The sequence below is a fragment of the Centroberyx affinis genome, unplaced genomic scaffold (assembly GCF_046629955.1).
Source record: "Centroberyx affinis isolate AG114_WGS23_722 - 3 ecotype Tasmania unplaced genomic scaffold, CSIRO-AGI_Caff_v1 ptg000508l_1, whole genome shotgun sequence".
Taxonomy (NCBI): domain Eukaryota; kingdom Metazoa; phylum Chordata; class Actinopteri; order Beryciformes; family Berycidae; genus Centroberyx; species Centroberyx affinis.
The window spans coordinates 60587-68916 of NW_027279159.1; positions in this window are offsets into that span (position 1 = coordinate 60587).

The window sequence follows — 8330 nt, forward strand, 5'->3', positions numbered from 1 at the left end:
TCAGATACAAAAGTACCATACTAAGACACACACACACACACACACACAGGTATCAATCAAGAACTATGCCCTCTGTCATGCAGCTCATACAGTATAGCTTTAAAGTAAAGCTGACAGGCAGGTGGGTGGATGGCTTACAGACAGTGATGAACTGCTCATCATCAGAGGAGCAAACTGTCATTATTTTATGATAGGATGGAAGAATAGAGTAGTTCTGAGTTATAAAAGTCAGGTTGACAAACAGGTGGATGGATGGCTTAGTGACAGTGATGCACTGATCTTCATGGGTAGAGCTGACTGCAGGGTTTATACACATTTCTACTGATCACATTCCATGAGTTTGGGGTGGCTCAGTGGTCTAGGGCAGTGTTTCCCAACCCAGTCCTCAAGGACCCCTTTTCCTGCAAGTATTGGTTCCAGCTCTACTCTTGCGCACCTGATCCAGTTAAGGTCTTAATGCTGATTGGTAGAGACAGATCTACCTGAACAGAGCAGCATGAAAGTGTGTAGGCCCCATTGGGATCAGGTGTGCAAGAGTAAAGATGGAATAAAAACTTGCAGGACAGGGGGTCCTTGAGGACTGGGTTGGGAACCACTGGTCTAGGGCATGTGCCATGTGATCGCGATGTCCTGGGTTTGAATCTGATCTAGGACCTAGGTACATCCCCCTCTCTCTCCTAGTCTTTCCTGTCTATTTCTACTGTAAAGAAAATATAACAATAAAGCCCAAAAAATAATCTTTCAAAGAAAAAAAGTCACATTTGCAGGTAGAAAAACTGATAGGAAGGAGGTGGGAATTGACTCATTTGATTGCATTTTGGTGCACATTGTGGTGTGAGTCAATTTTTAATTGGTTGCTGTGTGAGTTGGAAGTTTTGTCCTTTTTTCTCAGCTCTCCTGCCTCCATATTCTTCCACCTTGTAAAATTAAAGATTTTTCTCTCTGTGGTATGTGTGTGGGAACGCAAGTTCAGCTGACAAATCATCATGCAAATATTCTGCGTGCTACAGATAGGAAGCTGAGTCACAGCATGTGTATTGTTAGTGCTGTAACTTAGCGCAATCACTATTAAACCTACCACTGATGAGGTTTTGAAAGAATGATTCAACTTCCAACTTGGCCCAGTGCCACATGTGACCCCAAATCCCATTGAACAGAGCATAGTTATTAACGATCCAGTGGAAGATGAGGATATTTTGGAGACGCAAACAGCCATAAAGACCATATTATTCATTAAGCATTAAATGGCTGAAATAGTTCACTTGTTTTCAGTATGACAAAAACAGTAATGAAGTAATGCATTGTGTGTACTATAATCATTGTGACATCACCTCCACACTCCAGCATTCAAGCATGAGACCCATGAGACCCTGAAGCAGCATAAACTCTGTAGAGATGTACAGTATATAGACATAACAGTAGCTCCGTTGCCATCAGTATCATTCTGGCACCAGCGGGTGATCAACAGTCGCATCAAGAGGCAGATACATTTAAATAAAACACTGCTTTTAATATCACCAAAGAAGAACTGCTCTTCACCAAATTCATGAGCCAATTTCTGCCATTGATCTGAGTGGTCGGTTAATCAAAATATAGTAACAATGCCTGTATATTCAAAAAGGAGACCGGTGAGAGGATTAGAGACACGCCTTATCTTTTCTTCATGATAAATGGTGACACAGATGTCGCAACCAAGAAATGCAACTGCGCAAGCATGGATCCTTGACAAAGACCATCAAACATATTGATTGCCCATGTTGAAAAGCAAAGCAGTATTATTGTGTTGAAAGGACGTAGGAGGAAAAATGTCTAGTAATAACAAAAAAATTCATATCTTCATTTGGAACTAGAAGTTATCAAACTAGTCACTATTTAATAGCTACTAGTAACAGCAGAATAGTGAAGTAAAAATTAGAATAGGAACTAGTGATCAATAAATTGCTAATAGTAATTACTAGTAATGTGAGTAAGGAGAGGGGAGTTAAATTCCCTTTCCTTCAGCAGAGGAACATTTTGTACTGCTATTGGTTAAATCTTGTTATAGTACAGGTCAGACAGAAACCACACCAAAACAGTCTAATCAAACACACACATACACAAATAAAGCACCTCAATCAGCTCTATGGATGCTGTTCTTTGGAGGGGAGGGGGGGAAAAGACAATTTCCCTGCAGGGATCAACAAACACATCACACATCACATTACTGTTACATTATCATTATCACATGTACCACATGGTTACTTGCAAAACACCCATTAAAATGTACAAAAGCCACCAATCTGGGATATGTTTTGTAAAATGTTATGTAAAATGAGAAATATTGTGAAGTTGACCCATCCAGCTAATTATGAGCTTATCTGAAAGCCTGATGCAGCTCTGTCTCTAAAGAGAGACTCCAGTGATACTCAGTCAGTGGCTACTGTACTCATAATGCACAGAGAAACCTGGCAACTGGCCATACTCGTGTTACGGTCTTATTTGGGTTAAGCTGTTTACATGAACTGTTGATTCCTTGCAATTGAGTATCCCTGTTGTTACACCTATTCTGCCCACAGATAGAACGGTCCGCTGGAAAAAAGTGTGAAATTAAAATGTGCAGCGTTTGCCCAGACAGCAACAACCAAAAGTGAAAGGAGTAAGATAGTTAGACGCCATAGTAACCCATTTAATATCAGAGTAAGACAGGCATCTTAGCTGGGTTTCTCATAATCAGAGTATGAGCTAACCGAGTTATGATGTTTAAATGTGTCAACCCAAAACAACATTGCATGTAAATGTCAGAACCCTCTTTCTCAACACACCTTACATAATATCTATATTTATAAAGTTACCTATATCTATCTAGCTATCTGTCTCTTTCTTTCTTTCTTTCTTTCTTCCTGTCTTTCTTTCTTTCTTTCTTTCTTTCTATTAGGTCTACAAGGGGGAAGGGAAGGGATATGGGAAGGGGAGGGCGGGATTATATTATGTTTATTTAAGCTAATGTGATTGTAGTTTGAATTGTGACACGATAAACATTTCAGTTAAAATCACTTATTTTCTTGTCACAAGGCCAGAAACAGTAGAACAAATATTAGTAGAAATATTAATATTCCAACAATAATCAGGAACTCTGAACTCAATTATCCACCAAACACTATGGGGGGGAAATCTCTCATTTGCACAGTATTTAGCAAGTGTGTGTGCGTGTGTGTCTGTGTGTGTGAGAGAGAGAGCGAGAGAGAGCGGGAGAGAGAGAGATGCATGTAATGTGTAGACCTCATTCTGACACTGTCAGAGAAAAAAATACTTGGAAAAAAAGCTGGACAAAAGCTAGGATGTTTGATCCGACTCTCTTTTTTCATGTAAGTCTGCAACAATCATGTTTGGACTCTGGAATGAATCTCGCATTCATGCCTCAGGACAAAAAACAAACGGCAAGGACATTAAAGATTGGCAGCACATGTCAAACATGAGTCAGGGGCAGAGAAGGAGAAAAGCTGTTCATCCTACCTTGAGGCACTGCATGCAGTCAAGGTAGGAGACAGTAATTCGATATTCAATTGACATCAAGAAGGCTAGAGCTATTAATTTCTGAAAGACCTCAAACGCACTGACATCAAATGTAAGACTTCAGACAGTGGCCATTCTAATTTAGAGCAGCACAATTCATTCAGTCTGTTTCCCTTATTTTAATTAGAACTGTAACAACCTAACAGTAATTCATTGGGCCATTCAAATGTGCCTCATGCTTTAATACAAATCCCCGTCCCCTTTTCATAAACAAGAGGCTCTTGAGCCGCTTAATGTCCTGCCACAATCACCATGATATATTAAACTTAACAACTATGCTAAAGAGGTCATTAATTAAGCAAATGCTTGTATTAACTAACAATTATTTATATGTCAACTTGGCTTCACACAACACATGGGTGGTATTAATATGAACTCCGTTTCTTAAAGCATTAAGTAGTTGCTGTAGTTTCTTCCTCATTAATATGCAAATGTATGCCACAAGGCGTTCCAAAACCTAATCAGATCATCTGCTCCATAGGGGGAACCTGTGGTGAAGTTTATATTGTGTATTGTTATTGTGTTCACAATAATGTGTCTACACACAGACAGATAGAGACACACAAACAGATGCCACCATGTCCCACACACCATGTACCATTGTGTTGGGATGTAAAAATAGGGGTGGGAATCATCAATTTTCCAAAAAGATATTTTTGTGTGTAATGACCGGTTTGAATCGGAGCCAATTATGACAAAAGGTTCTGTACTTACTCCATGTGCTTTGAAAGAACTATGCTAGAGGCCTAGAGATGGAGCTCCTATTCATTAAGCTGCAACTCAGAAGGCCATCATCACAGAAATCCACAGAGATTGCTGCCAAACCTCTGTGCTGGAGCTTTCACAACCATCAGAGCAAAATTACATTGTTTCTTCCACAAAAAAAAAATAAAAAATGGAGGCACGATTTAGACAGGCACACACATGCATGCACACACAAAAAATACAAGGATTCAAAATAAAACAATATATATGATTTATGGCAGAGAGCAGGTGCGGTAGCATGGTGATTGCACTGCAGAGGATCAACATCAAGTGACAAAGACTAAACAGCCAGGGACACGACCCAGTGAACCAATGGGGGAAACCACTAAACAAAACCAAGGCAAAACTACGCTCATCAAGACAGCTCATCCACAATTTTAGGAAATCCGATGACATTACTTAAATGCATCCAGAATGAACATGCTATTCCTATGACATTTCAGTTAACATTTATAAACATCATGAATGCTCTCCCAAACCTAGAAAGAGGTTCTGTTCACATTGAATGGGAGACCAATTTTGACCAGGGTGATACTACAAAGATTTGGACCCAGTTTCTAGTATCTAAACACATTTAAAACCTATAGATCATTTGCTTTGGTCCAAATCAGGGGACAAGTTGATACTTTGGTACATTTATGCCTTGTTTCGGTTATATTTCACATGATGCTTCCTGTAAGTTGGTCACTGTTGGCTCATGTTCTCTCTCCAAGTGAACTGCTTTGGAAACGGAAAAAAGGTGTGTTTGGAAACTTAAGACCACACTCTCAACAATGCCTTGGTCCTCGCAATCAAGTGCAAGGCTCTTGTTCTTTTTTTTCATATGCCCAAATGAACAAAACTAAGGGGAAGTCAGGTTCAAAATAACTGCCATAAATGAACTAGGCATGAAAACACCATAAATTATAGCTCTACAATAAAATAAAGCTCAGTTCAGTGTAAAAGCTCATGAGCTTGTGTGTGGGAGGGTACAATACTGGAGTGATGGGAGGCCTTCAAACAACAAAAACACAGCCTCAAGCCCGCTCCTGTGTTTTTTAATGCAAAAATCTCTGCAGTGCGTGTGCTGTGAGCTTTTCACTTTGTTTCACTTACCATTAAGCAACCCCTGCTGATATTTACTAGTCATATTATGCTTCAGGAAAACTTAAATATTACACATTGATCTTTAATTAGAATTGAGACTGCACAAATATAAGGGCCAAACAATGTGCACAATACCCTGTTTGCTGCAACTTAATAATGGGCAAAAGAAGAGCAAATTTCTTTCCATTGGAGCTGGAAGTGTTGGTGGTGGAGACAACCCCAAAGACTCTGAGTCAGGGCCTCCATGGAGCCATCCTGTGCAAAAAGTAATAAGACATGGTTTCCCAGGTCTTAACTTCTGTGTGCAATCAACAGAAGGCCACCGACTCTTGATATATCACATCCACTGCTTTAATTTGCGTCTCAGCCATGGAACCCCCACAAATGCATATGCAATTAGGCCAAGAGCAAAAAATGGCAAACCCAGATCAACCCATGATTCCAAGTACAAATCCTCTGTGTGCTGTCTTAGTAGATCAGATGACAAGGTTTTTGCGCCCGCGATTTGATTTGCACTAGCGCAAATCTTTAGTAGATCCAAGCCCAAGGGCTCTATTTTCATGAATCAATGACGCATGGCGGGGCGCACAGGGCGTGGGACTGATGTTTGGAATTTTTATGGCCAGAGGTGCGTGCCGCACATGTGGCACTGTTGGAAACGGGGTGGGATTAGGAGGAATACATTATGATGGAGAGCAGATTCCGGAGCAGATCCACCACAGCAGCATTTCCCAAGAGGAAACTGCTGTCCTTAAATACTTCAAATTGGCCAATATATCATCCACAAAAAGGGTTAGTAAGCTTTTGAATATGATCTGTTCATACATGCATTGCTTGGTAAAGCCATGAAAATAGCGAAGAAAATGACTACGCTGTTGATCTGGTCTGAGCACTGTTGCCAACTTGGCAACTTTGTCACTAGATTTGGTGACTTCAGATCCTCCTGGCGACTATTTCTCACAAGCGACTTGCGACAAATCTGGCGACTTTTTCTGACCATGGGGAACAATGTAAATGTGTTGAATCCCAACGCATTTGGCAAAAATTGGTACTGTACTTGCTTGCTAATCCAGAGAGATCTGAAGATCACACCGCTTCCCACACACTGCATAACCCCCCTCCCTCCACTAAGAGTGGGGGCTGTAGGTTATATGTTGATATTGATATGCAAATTAGTGTATGATGTTGTCTGGCGACTTCTACCGACTTTTTGAGCAGCCAACAGCTACTTTCCTTGGAAAAGAGTTGGCAACACTGGGTCTGAGAAGGCGGGCGGCGCAAGTGCAAATCCCAGTAATCCTTGACACCAAACCTGATGAAAATGCCACTTCGCCAGTGCAAAGCCCTGCCATGCACCATGTGCCATCACAAATATAGAACCCACAGTCAGTTCGCTGTGAATTGTCAATGAATCACCTCCAGGTTTACATCTCTTTCTGATATAACATAAGAATCTTGGTTCTCAAGTTTGTAGAGAATTATTAACATTCATAAATATTGATTGAACTGCATAAGATCAAAGGAATGACATGAATAAATTCTGTTTTAGCATGAATTTCAACTAACAGTATCCCATCATCATGCTACGGCTCCTCTCCCTGGTGGCTTGATTATCCATGGGTAAAACTAGGCCTTGCTTGTGTTCTGCCTGGAGACCAATCTGAGTAAACACACTGGGCCACAGCACACCCAAACTGCCTGCTGCTTTCTCCTTTGACTGACTTAAGTCCCCTTTCTAGCTTTCTTCTGTCAACTGTGAAAGTCTAAATAATAGCACTGACTGAGGGCAGCAATATCTGCATCCCATTAGCCCTCAACACAAATCACCACCAGATGGCAGGTTTCTTAATGGAAAAGCCAAGCAGCTGCTTGTTGGTGCAGTCTGAGTTGTATTGTAATGGACCACAGTCCTCTGCACTCCGATAAGTGAATGGATTTGATTCGTCAGATGACAAATTGCTTCCTACACAGAATGGTAAACTAAATTGGCTCAGTGTTTGATCTCCACTGCTGACTTGGCCAGGTGGCTCGTTTTAACAAAAAGCAGACTCCACAAACCATAAATATGAAGGTTTTCGTATTGACTGTTAAAATCAAGTCACATAATTCACTTGACTCAGAGGGACCATGGCTTCTTCTTGTAAACGTGAGTAACACTTGGCAGCTGCAACAACAGACCTAAGCTATGAGACCTCAAAAACACTGAAACCATTACATGCAGACTGCCAGCTCCTTCTAAAATGTGGGAGATGTGCCCTTGAACAGTGAACGGGGTAACATACTGAATTCACATTTAACAACAAGCTGAACTGAGGAAATCAAATAAGTTATACACATAAACCATGCTGGATAAATTGCCCAGCAGGGATACTTTGAGGGTTCAGGAGAAAGTCACTGGCTGTGGATTATGCAACATCAGCTAAACCACAACACTGCATCACTAGAACCACCGAATTTGTCGAGTTAGGATAAAAATTTGAGTTTACAGATAAAAAAAATTAAATATCAGAGTCAGCTGCAATTGGAACAAATATATGAAAGCTAATTATCTAAAATCAATATATATTTTTTCTTCTGATGAGTTAGTTCCAATACCAAACCATAGTGTTTTCCAAAACATTCATGTGGGTGTTGTTTTTGCTAATAAGTTGGATGATTAAATGACACTCCCATTGAGGTGGCATGGGGTGTGAACCAGTGGCAGAGTCAATGCAACAACAGATCCAATCCACACGCTGTCCTCTGTCCTCTCCCTGAACCCAAACTGCAATTCAAAATCCTCTATTCAAACAACCCATCAGATACCTGAGGTGAATTGCCCATAATACTCATAATCCATTCACATTCATTGACATCATAAGATAATATCCTGAAGGAACCTTGGTGAGAAAATACACTGCTTTTAAATAGATGAGCCCACAAATGCT